Raw genomic sequence first — 15,135 nt, forward strand, 5'->3', positions numbered from 1 at the left:
CGCAACTTGTATGAATTCATCCTTCACTAATTTTGAATGCCATTTTTTTCTTGATTATTGTAATGTTATACAGTTCAAAACATTTGGCTGTAACACAGTATTTACACAAGCTATGAAAGTCAAAGATAATCAAAAGCATATTTAGTACCTAAACTTGCCGTGACCAGCCTTTTCTGCTTGAAGCATGACCTATTTAAATGTTTGTATCAAGCTTATTTACAGCTAAAAACTTTAAATTTCATATTAGAAGTGTTTCTTACAAAAGTGCAAGGAGAGCAATTTATGCAGTGTTAACAGGCAAGGATTAATATGCAAATACTCAAACTTCACTAAAGCATCTTTTGTTACCTTTATACTTACTGCAACAAGTAGTATTTTTGTTAAAAGTGAAACATTTAACTACATAGGTCAGGGGTCAGCAACCTGAGACAGCAGAAGAGCCACTCAGAACCGGTTCCGTCACACACACCAAAAAGTGGGAGCCGCAAAATGTGCGTGTGCCTGCATGCACGCGTGCACAGAACAAGGCAAAACATGCACCACCCTGATGCCCGTGCCACATCCTGAGCCCCATGCACCTGTCGCCGCCCAGTGCCACCAGCTTATCGGGGGGGGGGGGACTCGCAGGCCGAGACGACTGCGGAAGGCCGTGCGAAGACGAGGAAGGAAACGGACTTTTAGAGGATCCCGCCCGGGCCCCCCTCGGAGGCAACGGGCCCTTCCCCGGCCGAAAGAAGCCTTGCAAGCGTCTCCCGCAGCGCGGCTCCCCCGAGCTGGGAGGCACCTGCGCAGCGGCGGCGGGTCCCCCTGGCAACGGGCGCTGGGTTGCAGCGCCTTCAGCCCGGGCACCGCCGGAGACACCCGAGCACCCTGCCCCTCCCCCCGGGGCCTCCAAACCTCCGCGTTTGATGAAGGCAGCAGCTCTCCAAATGGGGCAGCGGAGGTTTGGAGAGCTGCGCAGCTCTCCAAACCTCCACCTCCGTTTGGAGAGCTACTGCCTTCGTCCGCGTTTGAAAGAAACACAGATGAAGGCAGCAGCTCTCCAATCGGGGAGCTCTCCAAACCTCCTACCCAAACCTCCGCCGCCCCGTTTGGAGAGCTGCTGCCTTCATCTGTGTTTCTTTCAAATGCGGACGAAGGCAGCAGCTCTCCAAACAGGGAGGTGGAGGTTTGGAGAGCTGCGCAGCTCTCCAAACCTCAGCTCTCCAAACCTCCACCACAGCTCTCCAAACCGACCACTCCAGGCCGCTCGTATTTACGTTGCAGACTCATGGGCACCGTGAGAGGAACCGCTGCCTCTCCTGCCGCCAAACGCCACGAGGCTGATCCTCGCGCAGCGGCAGGGATGGAAAGGGGGGGTGCGCCAACCCTGCAAGCAGCAGGAATAGCGGCTACAGCACTTTTAAAGCCTCCCCACCCTCTGACCACTCCGTGCCACTCATATTTATGCTGCTGACTTGTGGGTGCTGCGAGAGGAACCGCTGCCTCTCCTGCTGCCAAACGCCGCGAGGCCAATCCTCGCACAGCGGCAGGGATGGAAAGGGGGGGTGCACCAACCCTGCAAGCAGCAGGAATAGCGGCTACAGCACTTTTAAAGTCCCCCCCACCCTCCAACCACTCCGGGCCGCTTGTATTTAAGCTGCAGACTCGAGGGCGCCGCGAGAAGAACTGCTACTCACCTTTCTAGTCCTCTTGTCTCTTCCTCCACTGCCGCCAAGTGCAGTCAGATTAAAGAAACAACGAGGTTTTTGGGCAGTCCCACAAACGGCTTGTAGGCGGTCTCACAAACCAAAGTTCAACCAATCAATGCAAACTTTGCAAGTTTTTTTTGGGGGGTGATAAGTTTGAATTGATTATTTAACTATTTTAGTGCCACTTTTTTTTGAGGACTAAACATGGCGGAGGACTGGGAGCCGCAGGTTGCCGGCCCATGACATAGGTAAACCGAATTACTAACAGGAGCCATAAATCACTATTTATAAAGTGCTTAAAATTATAAAAGGAGAAACCTTCATTAGTTCTTATGTTACATATACCACAAACTAAAAACTAAGATATTATGTCTGTAACATAATCCATTTCAGTCAAAAATCCTACCTGTATTCTCTGGGTTTTTGTACTCCATTTTCTATCCGCAAAACAAATTCTAGTTTCAAATGAGGTAACCTACATTTAAATCTCAAAAATGAGATATTTTGAATTTCATAATATTTCAGATGCTATTAACCAGAACAAAACTATTAGCGTGCTCTGAAAGTTGTACTTTTAGGTGAAAAATTACGAAACAGGACATTTTTCTCATTCTTAACAGGAATCCAATGGCCAATAGAGCCATTTTCTCTCTTCTCTTCCTGGAGATACTCCAGGATTTTTAGAAAGCAGAATTGCTGACTTCAGGGCCAGTAGCCTTGGCATTATATTCTGAAAAATAGAAAATTAGAATAATTTGTCAGTCATTATTCATTCAAATAAATAATACATGTTTATTCTTAGAGGTAGCATATTAAAATGGTGGAATTTTAGGATACTCCTGCAGTATCCTAAAACTACAATCCTTCCTAAGAATGTACAAAAATATTGTGTTTCACAGAAATTACATGAACAAAATGCAGAAACTCACAAAATCAGTGCCATATAAACATATTAAGTAGTTTGCTTTTCCTAATTCAACAGCCATGAAGAAATAGTTTCTCCTATAGGAATATACTTTGCATGGTTTTGAATTAAAGGTGCAAGGATAACAAAATAAGTTAGAAGGGACCTTGGAGGTCTTCTAGTCCACCCCCCTGCTCAAGTGGGAGGCCTTATACTGTACCATTCCAGTTGCTGGAATGTGAAAATTCCTTGCATGCTAACTTGGGAATAACTCTCCCTAAATTGAACGGGGCTGGTTTCTGAACAGAGCTGTGTAGGATTGCAAAACAATCCTCCACTAAAATTGCTAATCAGTTTCTTGCTTTCAGACAAATAAACTTATGTTAGGACTAAGAGCAATGCCCTTCGTCACAGATGTCATTCCATTTTTCTCTTCTGTTCGTCTGTTAGAAAGAGAAGGTTTGCATTGCCATCTAAATAACTCAAAACAAATGGTCTGCTCTAGTCTCGTGCTTAAGAAACACTACAATTGTTAATCTGAAAATATTTCTATCAGGTTTCCAAATAAGAGTTATTGCTATTAAGAAGTGCAGACAAGTAGCTGGAATTTATGTTCATCTTTGCTATTTTCAGTAGATACCCATCCCTAAATTTTAGTTTCTTGTAAAATGGATTAATGGAAAGGTTACACTTCATTAAGAATTACATTTTGTTATTTCCTATTAAAGAATTGAGGAAATATTTTCAAATAGGCAGTTCCTAAGGTGTCTTTTAATACCTAGAACATGTACAGTATTTTAATATCACCTAACCTCACTGCTTAAGAAAGTTTAGATTTTTAATTTTGTTCAATTTTATATAAACTTTTTCCAACCATTTCAGACTAATTTGAGCCCCTCCCATGAGTCAGAACTAAAGCCCATAACCAATTACCAACAGATTGTCATGATTTCTGTAAGACAGGGGGAAAAAAGCATGTAAAATGTGCTGTGTGTTTGGATAATGGATTTCTGGAAACGATTTGTTCCATGACAGTTTGACAGGTACTACTGTACATTCTGTTCAAAGTTTAAAATCCATATATGATATAGTTTGACTAGGTTAACAAGAAAAATAGAAAAGATTTTTATATAAAAAAATATTCAGTTTTATTAATAGGATTCTTACTTTTAAAAAATCAGAAGTCGGATGATTTCAAGATTACATAGTAGTTAAGATTTGGTAACCAGAATTAGTTTTTTAAAAAAGTTTAAAAAAATTATTTTAGAATGTACATTTTAGTACATTTTTTCATAAACAAGTCAATGCAATGACTTTCAAAACAAGCCAATAATTCAACAATTGCACTGTAATTTAAAGGCAGATATCTAACAACATTCACAAAATTGCAAGGCTTCTGATGTATTTATTTCTTTTTCCAAGACTTGCCGTTATTTATAAGGTACACTGTAAGATGCTTCAAATACTGCCATTTTCATATCTGGACAAAGAATTTTCCAAATAATTTTGAAATACTTTCTTCACAACCCAAGATTTTTTTTTCCCCTTAAATACCTTTTTCTGTCAAGCGAAGAGGGGTTTTACTGTGAGATCTTGTTTGGGAACGGTTTCTCCACCTTCTATAATGGGTGTCAAACTGCCAGACCGCATGCGTCACACCAAAACCGCGCCTACCCCATTGCCAGCAATGGGAAAAAAGCAGTGATACGTCATAACATGTCATGTGACGTTGTGAGTTTCACACCCATGTTCTATAGGTTTCCAGACATATGATTCTTCCAAACCTATAGTATCCTCGGCTTCTTGATCTGTAATATCTGTGATAGTATGATCTAATAGGAGATCTGCTCCGTGATCAGTATCTTGGACGTGTTTTCTGTAATATCTAAGATGGTATCTTTCCTGGTATCCGTAATTGTGTGATCTTGATCAACTCCTGAAATAAGATCTTGAGTATCCTCTGGATCTCTGAAAACAATTTCTTTTAGCATGCAATCTTGATCTGCTTCTTGATCTACTCCAGCTTGTGGAAGATGAAATACTTGAAGTAGAACTTGAACTGTAAGATGTATCACTAGAAGATACTGAGGAGGATCACCTGCTCCAGCTCCTCCTTGAACATAATGGAGATCTATCTCCCTTTAGGTGATCTCAGAATAAAGTCATCCATGAATCCTGTCATCTCATCTATCTTCTTGCACACTTTCTGCTTCTCAGTAATTTTAAAACATGTCCTTTCTGTTGTCGCTGTCCAGTCTCGATTACTTTAGATTAAAAAAAAAGTCTTAGAAAACCACAATACTGTAAACTTAAATTTCTCCTACTACTTATGTCTTTCTGACCTGCTTTATTTCACGTTCCATTTTATAACAATCACTAGAACTATTTTCCAACCTTATTCAAATTCCTAACAATAATCAAGTATTTAGGAGACAAGCCTAAGCAATTTACTCAGACATCTGTTTCACTACTAACACAAAACAGCAGGATTAGAATTCTTTTAACAATGTGCCCACAAAGATTAAGAGTCTATAGCCGCACTTAGTCAAAATGCAGCTGTTCCATAACAGCCATTTTAGCAACACACATTATTGCTATGGAGCCCATCCTGCTATAAACACAACTCCAAGCCTTTCCTTCTATACATCTGTTCCTTTTTTCCTTATTTTCACTTTCATCATTGTTAATAAATTTGCTGCATATTTAGAAAGATTGTACCCTGCTGTTTTCTTCTATCTCACAGGTCGGCAACCTGCGGCTCCGGAGCCGCATGCGGCTCTTTGAGCCGTCTCTTGCGGCTCCCAGCCGCCCGGTGCGCGCGCACCTCTTCCAACGGGCAGTGGTGCGCGCGCACCTCTCCAAATGGAGAGTGGCACCGCCCGTTTGGAGAGGTGCACGCGCACCTCCCCGAATGGGCGGAGGTGCGCGCGCACCTCCCCAAACCTTTGGAGAGGTGCGCGCGTACCTCTGCGCGAATGGGCAGCGGTGCCGCTCTTTCAGGAAGCCCGCCGCGGCCCGTCTGTGAAGCTGCCGAAAGCGGCAGCTTAGCAGACGGGCCGCGGCAGCTTCCGCAAAGAGCGGCGCCCCTGCCCATTCCGAGAGGTGCGCGCGCACCTCTCCGAACGACCGGAGGTGCGCGCGTACCTCCGCGCGAATGGGCAGCGGTGCCACTCTTTCAGGAAGCCCGCCGCGGCCCGTCTGTGAAGCTGCCGAAAGCGGCAGCTTAGCAGAAGGGCCGCGGCAGCTTCCGCAAAGAGCGGCGACCCTGCCCATTCCAAGAGGTGCGCGCGCACCTCTCCGAACGACCGGAGGTGCGCGCGTACCTCCGCGCGAATGGGCAGCGGTGCCACTCTTTCAGGAAGCCCGCCGCGGCCCGTCTGTGAAGCTGCCGAAAGCGGCAGCTTAGCAGAAGGGCCGCGGCAGCTTCCGCAAAGAGCGGCGACCCTGCCCATTCCAAGAGGTGCGCGCGCACCTCTCCGAACGACCGGAGGTGCGCGCGCAACTCCGGTCGTTCGGAGAGGTGCGCACGCACCTCTCGGAATGGGCAGGGGCGCCGCTCTTTGCGGAAGCTGCCGCGGCCCGTCTGCTAAGCTGCCGCTTTCGGCAGCTTTGCAGACGGGCCGTGGCAGCTTCCGCAAAGAGCGGCGCCCCTGCCCATTCCGAGAGGTGCGCGCGCACCTCCGGTCGTTCGGAGAGGTGCGCGCGCACCTCTTGGAATGGGCAGGGTCGCCGCTCTTTGCGGAAGCTGCCGCGGCCCGTCTGCTAAGCTGCCGCTTTCGGCAGCTTCACAGACGGGCCGCGGCGGGCTTCCTGAAAGAGCGGCACCGCTGCCCATTCGCGCGGAGGTACGCGCGCACCTCCGGTCGTTCGGAGAGGTGCGCGCGCACCTCTCGGAATGGGCAGGGGCGCCGCTCTTTGCGGAAGCTGCCACGGCCCGTCTGCAAAGCTGCCGAAAGCGGCAGCTTTGCAGACGGGCCGTCGCCATCAGGCAACCGGGAACCGGTTCCATCTCATTTTTTAAAAAATGGCAGCCGCGTGCGTCCGCGCATGCGCAAAAAACCTTTTTGCGCATCGCGTGCATGGACACACGCACGCGGCTCCCTCTTTTTTTAATTTGTGATGGAACCGGTTCCCAGTGGCTCTTTTTCTTTTTTAGGTTGCCGACCCCTGTTCTATCTCATAACCACCAGTTACAGAATTTCAGATTACAAATATCCTAGCTATAAAACATTAACTCAACCGTACCCCAATTCATAGTTTAAAATTACCATCAAGCGCTACAGAAATCTTTCTTCTTGCAACTTCCATTGATTTGGGAAGATTCCTGTAAAAAAAATCAAGTGAACAACTAGATCAATCTCTTCCTAATGCAAATATTATTTTTCCTACTAACATCAGATTTATTTCATAGTAGTTTGAAATGAAATGCACTGTAAAATCGCACTGATAAGAGTAAGCATTCAAGCACACCTTGAGGTACTATAATCAATACATGGAGAGAAAAATTGTGTTCAGTCAAACAAGTCGTGATGATCCATCTACAATATTCAAACCAAATCATCAAATTAAAAAGCTATCAAAATTTGCACAGTATATCAAGCCATGTTAATCACTCTTGCTTAATTTGCACAACACTGAACCACAAAGCAATGATGAGCAATATGCAAATCCAGTCAGCACAAAATTTCACATACTGGTACAGTATTAAACTTTTGGCTAGATGGTTCTTAATTTCTCTGTGTTAAGGTATAGCTTACAGAGTGCTTAATAGTTAGAATTTAACCATTTCTCCTTCTTGCCCGCACATTAACAATACTTTACCTAACCCTATCATTGGTTATTGTAAATATACTCAATGCCTTTGGTTATTATTTTAAACGTATTAGGAAAAAAAGGTTCAAGACCAGGAGGAGGAGGGTTTTTGGCAGTTACAGAAGTAATCCAATGCTCCTTCAAGTTTATAGCCAATTAAAGGGAGGGCTGCAACAAATGAAAGATAGGAAAAAATTAAGACATTTGTTTAACTACAAATTAAGGGGAAAAAATCTGTAATTTGCCCATTAAAATCTGGTAGCAGCAGAAATTACCGTATATACTTGAGTATAAGCCGAATTTTTCAGCCCACTTTTTGGGCTGAAAAAATCCACTTCGGCTTATACTCCAGTCAACAAAAAAAAAGAACTTACCGAGGACTTGCGCGCGGCCGAGCTACTTTGCCTGACGCTGCTGGGGTCGCCCGGGCGCCTCTGCTCGCCCTCAGCAGCACCTGGCCCGGAATCACATGGGAAACAAGCCCGGCAGAGGAGCCGGAGCGGCGAGCAGAGGCGCCCGGCCCAGATCCTGCAAGGCCCAGCCGAGACACGCCCCCAGCAGCGGAGCTGCTCCGGCTCCTCTGCCGGGCTTGTTTTGCATGTGAGCTACTTTGCCTGACGCTGAGAAGACCCGCTTGGGCACTCGGGTTGGTGTCAGTCTCCGCAGGCCCTTCTCGTTTCCAGGAACGTCAAGCGCGCTTGGCTCCCCACCCCCACGGCAGGGCAGGGCAGGGCAGAGACTTGCTCGCCCTTCTGACGGCCCTGAAGAGAAACGAAGGGCTTGCAAACTCCCCGCGAGAAGCTGGGCGAAGCGCGCGGCTGGGCGAGTGTGTGCCTGCGCACGTATTTACGAAAGAAACGCTCCGAGAGTTCTTCTTTCTCCGCCCCCTTGGGGGGAACTCTAGCGACTGCTGTAGCCGCGCTTCTCTTCTCGGCTCCAAAAATAGGGATTTCTACTCTCTCTCTCTCTCTCTCTCCCCTCCCCACCCCGCATTCTCCTGCCTCTTCGATTGCGACAATAAAAGGGCGAAGGGTGCGCTGGTTTCTTCCTCCTTCCTCCCCCCCTCCCCTCCCCTCCCCGATTGTCAGGTGAGGCAGCTGGAGGTCTGGCCAGGAGATTGTAGCCGTTTTGAAACGCCGCGGCTTGAAACGCCCAATCAGCTGATTTTCGGGTGGAAGAGCCGCGGCTTGAATCTGTTTGCATCTGCCTGAATTAGACCGAAACGGCCTGAATTTGACCAGAGTTGCTTTGTAATGGCTGGAGGAACTGCAGAGGAGGTCTTGCTGGGAGATTGTGGCCGTTTTGAAACGCCGGGCTTGAAACGCCCGATCAGCTGATTTTCGGGGCGGAAAGAGCCACGGCTTGAATCTGCTTGTATTTGTTTGAACTTAACCAGAAACGGCTCGTAATGGCTGGAGGAACTGCGGAGGGAGTGAATGCTCTTCTTTCTCCGCCCCCTTGGGGGGAACTCTAGCGACTGCTGTAGCCACGCTTCTCTTCTCGGCTCCGAAAATAGGGATTTCTACTCTCTCTCTCTCTCTCTCTCCCCTCCCCACCCCGCATTCTCCTGCCTCTTCGATTGCGACAATAAAAGGGCGAAGGGTGCGCTGGTTTCTTCCTCCCCCCCTCCCCTCCCCTCCCCTCCCCGATTGTCAGGTGAGGCAGCTGGAGGTCTGGCCGGGAGATTGTAGCCGTTTTGAAACGCCGCGGCTTGAAACGCCCGATCAGCTGATTTTCGGGGCGGAAAGAGCCACGGCTTGAATCTGCTTGTATTTGTTTGAACTTAACCAGAAACGGCTCGTAATGGCTGGAGGAACTGCGGAGGGAGTGAATGCTCTTCTTTCTCCGCCCCCTTGGGGGGAACTCTAGCGACTGCTGTAGCCGCGCTTCTCTTCTCGGTTCCGAAAATAAGGATTTCTACTCTCTCTCTCTCTCTCTCTCTCCCCTCCCCACCCCGCATTCTCCTGCCTCTTCGATTGCGACAATAAAAGGGCGAAGGGTGCGCTGGTTTCTTCCTCCCCCCCTCCCCTCCCCTCCCCGATTGTCAGGTGAGGCAGCTGGAGGTCTGGCCGGGAGATTGTGGCCGTTTTGAAACGCCGCGGCTTGAAACGCCCGATCAGCTGATTTTCGGGGCGGAAAGAGCCACGGCTTGAATCTGCTTGTATTTGTTTGAACTTAACCAGAAACGGCTTGTAATGGCTGGAGGAACTGCGGAGGGAGTGAATGCTCCAGCCTGGAATATTTGGAAAGGCTGGGGGAACCGGATGAACTGCAGCTTAAGCGACTGTTGCCGGAGGAGCCATGGCTTGAAACGCCCCAGTTTTGGGGCAGCGTTTGCTTGTTCCGGGTAGAAAAAAAGCTGTCGACCCCGGCATCTTTTGCGGGGATTTCCCATTTCCCGTTGCGAAACCAGCCGAGCCCAAGTCCACCCTTTCTTTTTTTTCCACGGCACGCTCAGTGCCTTTCCCACGATCGTGTCTCCTTCAGATCTTACGCAAGCTCCCTCGATTTCCTGGTGTGTGTGTGTGTGTGTGTGTGTGTGTGTTTCTTTCTTATTCCTCCCTTCTCTGGTGGTTGGAAAGGCGTGTGATGTGCTTCGACAACAACTCTGCTGGCTCTCTCGGTGGGAACCTCCCATCCTCTATATACCCCCATTTCGGCTGCTTCGCAAACTGCTTCCTCCACCCCACCCCACCCCTCCCCGCAAAAGATGCCGGGTCGACAGCGTTTTTTCTACCCGGAACAAGCAAACACGCAGACAACCCTGCACTATTCAGCTCAGTGAAGTCACGCTTGGTTAAAAAACAGATTTAATAATAATAATAATAAGAAGAAGAAGTTGGGCTGATCAAATGTTTCAATAATGACTGAAGGAGAGCTGCTTGTACCTTGGTCTTTGTGCTGGTGTCTTGACATGCCAGTGTTTTTATTTATTCCATTTATTCCATTTGATCAGCCCAAAGTAAAAAAAACAAAACCCCAAAGACAAGGTCTAGTTTCACGGCGATGAGCGACCGGAGTGCCAATCAATTAGTTAACAGACTTCATCAGTTCCAAAATCAAGATCACACCGGCAAGCTTTGTCAGTTGTCACTCGCGGCAGTACAAATACACTAGTACGGAAAGCTGCCGTTCACTTTCGGGTGGAGGAAAAAAAAACACAACAACACCGCATGCTTTCCGCCCCGAAAATCAGCTGATCGGGCATTTCAAGCCGTTTCAAGCGTGACTTCACTGAGCTGAATAGTGCAGGGTTGCCTGGTGTTTACTTGTTCCGGGTAGAAAAAACGCTGTCGACCCCGGCATCTTTTGCGGGGAGGGGTGAGGTGGGGTGGGGTGGGGTGGAGGAAGCAGTTTGCGAAGCAGCCGAAATGGGGGTGTCAAGCCCTACGGGGACCAGGGGAGCACTTCCAACAATGCCCGCGCAGCACCGAAGGCCCATTGGCACCCGCACCCCCCAACTGTTCGGCGGGCGAACGCCAGACCCGCTGCCGCACTTACAGCTGATCGGCGGCCGGAGGAGATTGCGAGCGGCTGCGGAGGTTCCGCGGCCGCATCAACAGCTGATCGGCGGCCGGAGGAGATTGTGGACGGGCGCAGAGGGTCCGCGTCAGCACAGACAGCTGATCGGCGGCTGAAGGAGACTGCGAGCGGCTGCGGAGGTTCCGCGCCGGCACAAACAGCTAAGGGGCAGCAGGGGACGTCTACCGGTGGTCACGCAGCGCAATCAACTGAGCGGCAGCTAGAAACAGCCGCCGATGGTCGCACGGACCTCACGGGACTTTTCGGGTCCGATGGCGGCTTGGAGAGTGTGGGTGGCTGCTTCGCAGACCTTGCATAACCGCCAGGTCTGCGAAGCAGCCACCCACACTCTCCAAGCCGCCATCGGACCCGAAAAGTCCCGTGAGGTCCGTGCGACCGTCGGCGGCTGTTTCTAGCTGCCGCTCAGTTGATTGCGCTGCGTGACCACCGGTAGACGTCCCCGGCTGCCCCTTAGCTGTTTGTGCCGGCGCGGAACCTCCGCAGCCGCTCGCAGTCTCCTTCAGCCGCCGATCAGCTGTCTGTGCTGACGCGGACCCTCTGCGCCCATCCACAATCTCCTCCGGCCGCCGATCAGCTGTTGATGCGGCCGCGGAACCTCCGCAGCCGCTCGCAATCTCCTCCGGCCGCCGATCAGCTGTAAGTGCGGCAGCGGGTCTGGCGTTCGCCCGCCGAACAGTTGGGGGGTGCGGGCGCCAATGGGCCTTCGGTGCTGCGCGGGCATTGTTGGAAGTGCTCCCCTGGTCCCCGTAGGGCTTGACACCCCCATTTCGGCTGCTTCACAAACTGCTTCCTCCACCCCACCCCACCCCACCTCACCCCTCCCCGCAAAAGATGCCGGGGTCGACAGCGTTTTTTCTACCCGGAACAAGCAAACGCTGCCCCAAAACTGGGGCGTTTCAAGCCATGGCTCCTCCGGCAACAGTCTCTTAAGCTGCAGTTCATCCGGTTCCCCCAGCCTTTCCAAATATTCCAGGCTGGAGCATTCACTCCCTCCGCAGTTCCTCCAGCCATTACGAGCCGTTTCTGGTTAAGTTCAAACAAATACAAGCAGATTCAAGCCGTGGCTCTTTCCGCCCCGAAAATCAGCTGATCGGGCGTTTCAAGCCGCGGTGTTTCAAAACGGCCACAATCTCCCAGCAAGACCTCCTCTGCAGTTCCTCCAGCCATTACAAAGCAACTCTGGTCAAATTCAGGCCGTTTCGGTCTAATTCAGGCAGATGCAAACAGATTCAAGCCGCGGCTCTTCCACCCGAAAATCAGCTGATTGGGCGTTTCAAGCCGCGGCGTTTCAAAACGGCTACAATCTCCTGGCCAGACCTCCAGCTGCCTCACCTGACAATCGGGGAGGGGAGGGGAGGGGGGGAGGAAGGAGGAAGAAACCAGCGCACCCTTCGCCCTTTTATTGTCGCAATCGAAGAGGCAGGAGAATGCGGGGTGGGGAGGGGAGAGAGAGAGAGAGAGAGAGTAGAAATCCCTATTTTTGGAGCCGAGAAGAGAAGCGCGGCTACAGCAGTCGCTAGAGTTCCCCCCAAGGGGGCGGAGAAAGAAGAACTCTCGGAGCGTTTCTTTCGTAAATACGTGCGCAGGCACACACTCGCCCAGCCGCGCGCTTCGCCCAGCTTCTCGCGGGGAGTTTGCAAGCCCTTCGTTTCTCTTCAGGGCCGTCAGAAGGGCGAGCAAGTCTCTGCCCTGCCCTGCCCTGCCGTGGGGGTGGGGAGCCAAGCGCGCTTGACGTTCCTGGAAACGAGAAGGGCCTGCGGAGACTGACACCAACCCGAGTGCCCAAGCGGGTCTTCTCAGCGTCAGGCAAAGTAGCTCACATGCAAAACAAGCCCGACAGAGGAGCCGGAGCAGCTCCGCTGCTGGGGGCGTGTCTCGGCCGGGCCTTGCAGGATCTGGGCCGGGCGCCTCTGCTCGCCGCTCCGGCTCCTCTGCCGGGCTTGTTTCGCGTGCGAGCTACTTTGCCGGCCGCTGCTGAGGGAAGATCTCTGGAGAGGAGCATAAGGTGAGCTGCTGCATTTCCCAGCCTCGGCTTATACTCGAGTCACCAACTTTTCCCATTTTTGGAGGGTAAAATTAGGGGTCTCGGCTTATATTCGAGTCGGCTTATACTCAAGTATATACGGTAGGTACAATGTCTGTATAAACCAAAGCAATTGGCACTCGTCTTTACAAAAACAAAACAGATTTCCAAATAAAAATTTCAGAACCGAAGGGAACTTTACGGCCAATGACGAATACTGAAGAATTTTACAAAACAAGGCGAAAAAGGTGGGCTTTGCGGTCAGATTTTAACGAAGGGAAAACCCAGTACAGATTTCTACACACCTCGAGCAGCTCCAAGCCGTTTTTTATAGCCAAGGCTGGCCAAAGGGAAGCCCAGGGCAAGTTTACCTCGCCCCTGCCATAACCAAGTGACAACAACTAAAGGGCGAGCTCTCTTCGGTCTTTCAACAGCAACATCTTAAGGCCCCGAAAGTCGCGCCCTGGCATTCCCAGGCCCCGCAGCGTGGTCGAGTGAGGTGGAAACCCGATACCTCCATCAGCCCTTTAGGTCAGGGGTCTTCAAACTTGGCCCTTTTATGACTTGTGGACTTCAACTCCCAGAATTCCTCAGCCAGCTTTGCTGGCTGAGGAATTCTGGGAGTTGAAGTCCACAAGTCATAAAAGGGCCAAGTTTGAAGACCCCTGCTTTTGTTGTTGTTAGCTGCGAAGTCGTGTCCGACCCATCGCGACCCTATGGACAACGTTCCTCCAGGCCTTCCTGTCCTCTACCATCTTCAGGAGTCCATTTAAGCTCACGCCTACTGCTTCAGTGACTCCATCCAGCCACCTCATTCTCTGTCGTCCCATTCTTCTCTTGCCCTCAATCTTTCCCAGCATTAGGCTCTTCTCCAGTGAGTCCTTCCTTCTCATTAGGTGGCCAAAGTATTTGAGTTTTAGCTTCAGGATCTGGCCTTCTAAAGAGCAGTCAGGATTTATCTCCTCTAGGACTGACCGGTTTGATCGCCTTGCAGTCCAAGGGACTCGCAGGAGTCTTCTCCAGCACCATAGTTCAAAGGCCTCAATCCTTTGGCGCTCAGCCTTTTTTATGGTCCAACTTTCACTGCCATACATTGCAACTGGGAAGACCATAGCCTTGACTATACGCACTTTTGTTGACAGGGTGATGTCTCTGCTTTTTAGTGTGCTGTCTAGATTTGCCATGGCTTTCCTCCCCAGGAGCAAGCGTCTTTTAATTTCTTGGCTACAGTCCCCATCTGCAGTGATCTTGGAGCCCAGGAAAATAAAATCTGTCACTACCTCCATTTCTTCCCCAACTATTTGCCAGGAATTGAGAGGGCCAGATGAATTCTGGGAGTTGAAGTCCACAAGTCATAAAAGGGCCAAGTTTGAAGACCCCTGCTTTAGGTGTAGCCTTAACCTCATGCGGGGGGAGGAAGGGGGCGTGCGGTTAAATCAGGGTTAACATTGTAGGAACGTAGCCTTCGTGGCGAGTTAATATTACGCATTAAAAAAAAAAACCCGAGCGGGACTTACTGGCTTCGCGGCGGTCCCTGAGGGGAGAGCTCGGCTTCGTTACTCACTGCCATTACAGCAAAGTAGCCGAGACGAGGAACGGCTCGAAAAAACACTCCAAATTCCTCACGCTAAGGACGAAATAGGTGAAAAGCCCGCTCGGCTGCCGCTCAAGGCAACTCCTCAGGAGGAAACTGGCTGGCCTTCACCAGCCGCCGCCGAGCAGACCCTCTCCTGCGAGCGCCCGACGGAAGAAACCAGAAGCTTCCAGAAGAGTTTACAGAAGAGCTCGGGTAAAGCGCGCGACTGCTCAATATTCCTGTAGCTATTGCGCAAGCGTACTACAGTGAGGGCGGGGCCTATGTGTTTCCCCATAGAGCAAGGGGTCTTTTTTAAACATGCCACAATTTTGCCTCCCACGCTAGATTTGCCGCTTGACGTAACCGAATAGTCTCTCTCGCTGTTTCGATTTTTAAAAAGACTCAAAAAGACGGCCATCACCAACGGACTCCGTTTTCGGCAGAGCGCCTGCGCAGCCTGCTGCTTGGGCTGTCGAATCGAGCCCGTCGCTTGGCGGCGCATGCGCAGCCCTAAAGCCCTGTTTCAAGCGGAAGCGCTAGAAAGCTTGCGCCTACGTACGAGCAGGCGAGCCGAGTTTGCGCTTGC

The 15,135-nt window shown here is 50.2% G+C and overlaps 1 long non-coding RNA gene across 3 annotated transcripts; it reads right to left on the reverse strand.

Annotated features, from left to right (window-relative positions):
- Positions 1 to 1,050: 1,050 nt before the first annotated feature.
- LOC310644628 lies at positions 1,051 to 14,959 on the reverse strand. Of its 3 annotated transcripts, none has more exons than XR_014493323.1 (5): positions 14,491 to 14,959; positions 6,864 to 6,919; positions 4,150 to 4,859; positions 1,233 to 2,421; positions 1,051 to 1,196 (listed from the first exon to the last, which is right to left on the reverse strand). It is a non-coding gene; the product is annotated as an uncharacterized lncRNA (long non-coding RNA). The 3 variants fall into 3 exon arrangements; XR_014493324.1 differs by having other exon boundaries at positions 1,065 to 1,077; positions 1,218 to 2,421; XR_014493325.1 differs by having other exon boundaries at positions 1,189 to 2,421.
- Positions 14,960 to 15,135: the final 176 nt, after the last annotated feature.

The sequence above is a fragment of the Vipera ursinii genome (genome assembly GCF_947247035.1).
Source record: "Vipera ursinii genome assembly, chromosome: 9".
Classification (NCBI taxonomy): Eukaryota; Metazoa; Chordata; class Lepidosauria; order Squamata; family Viperidae; genus Vipera; species Vipera ursinii.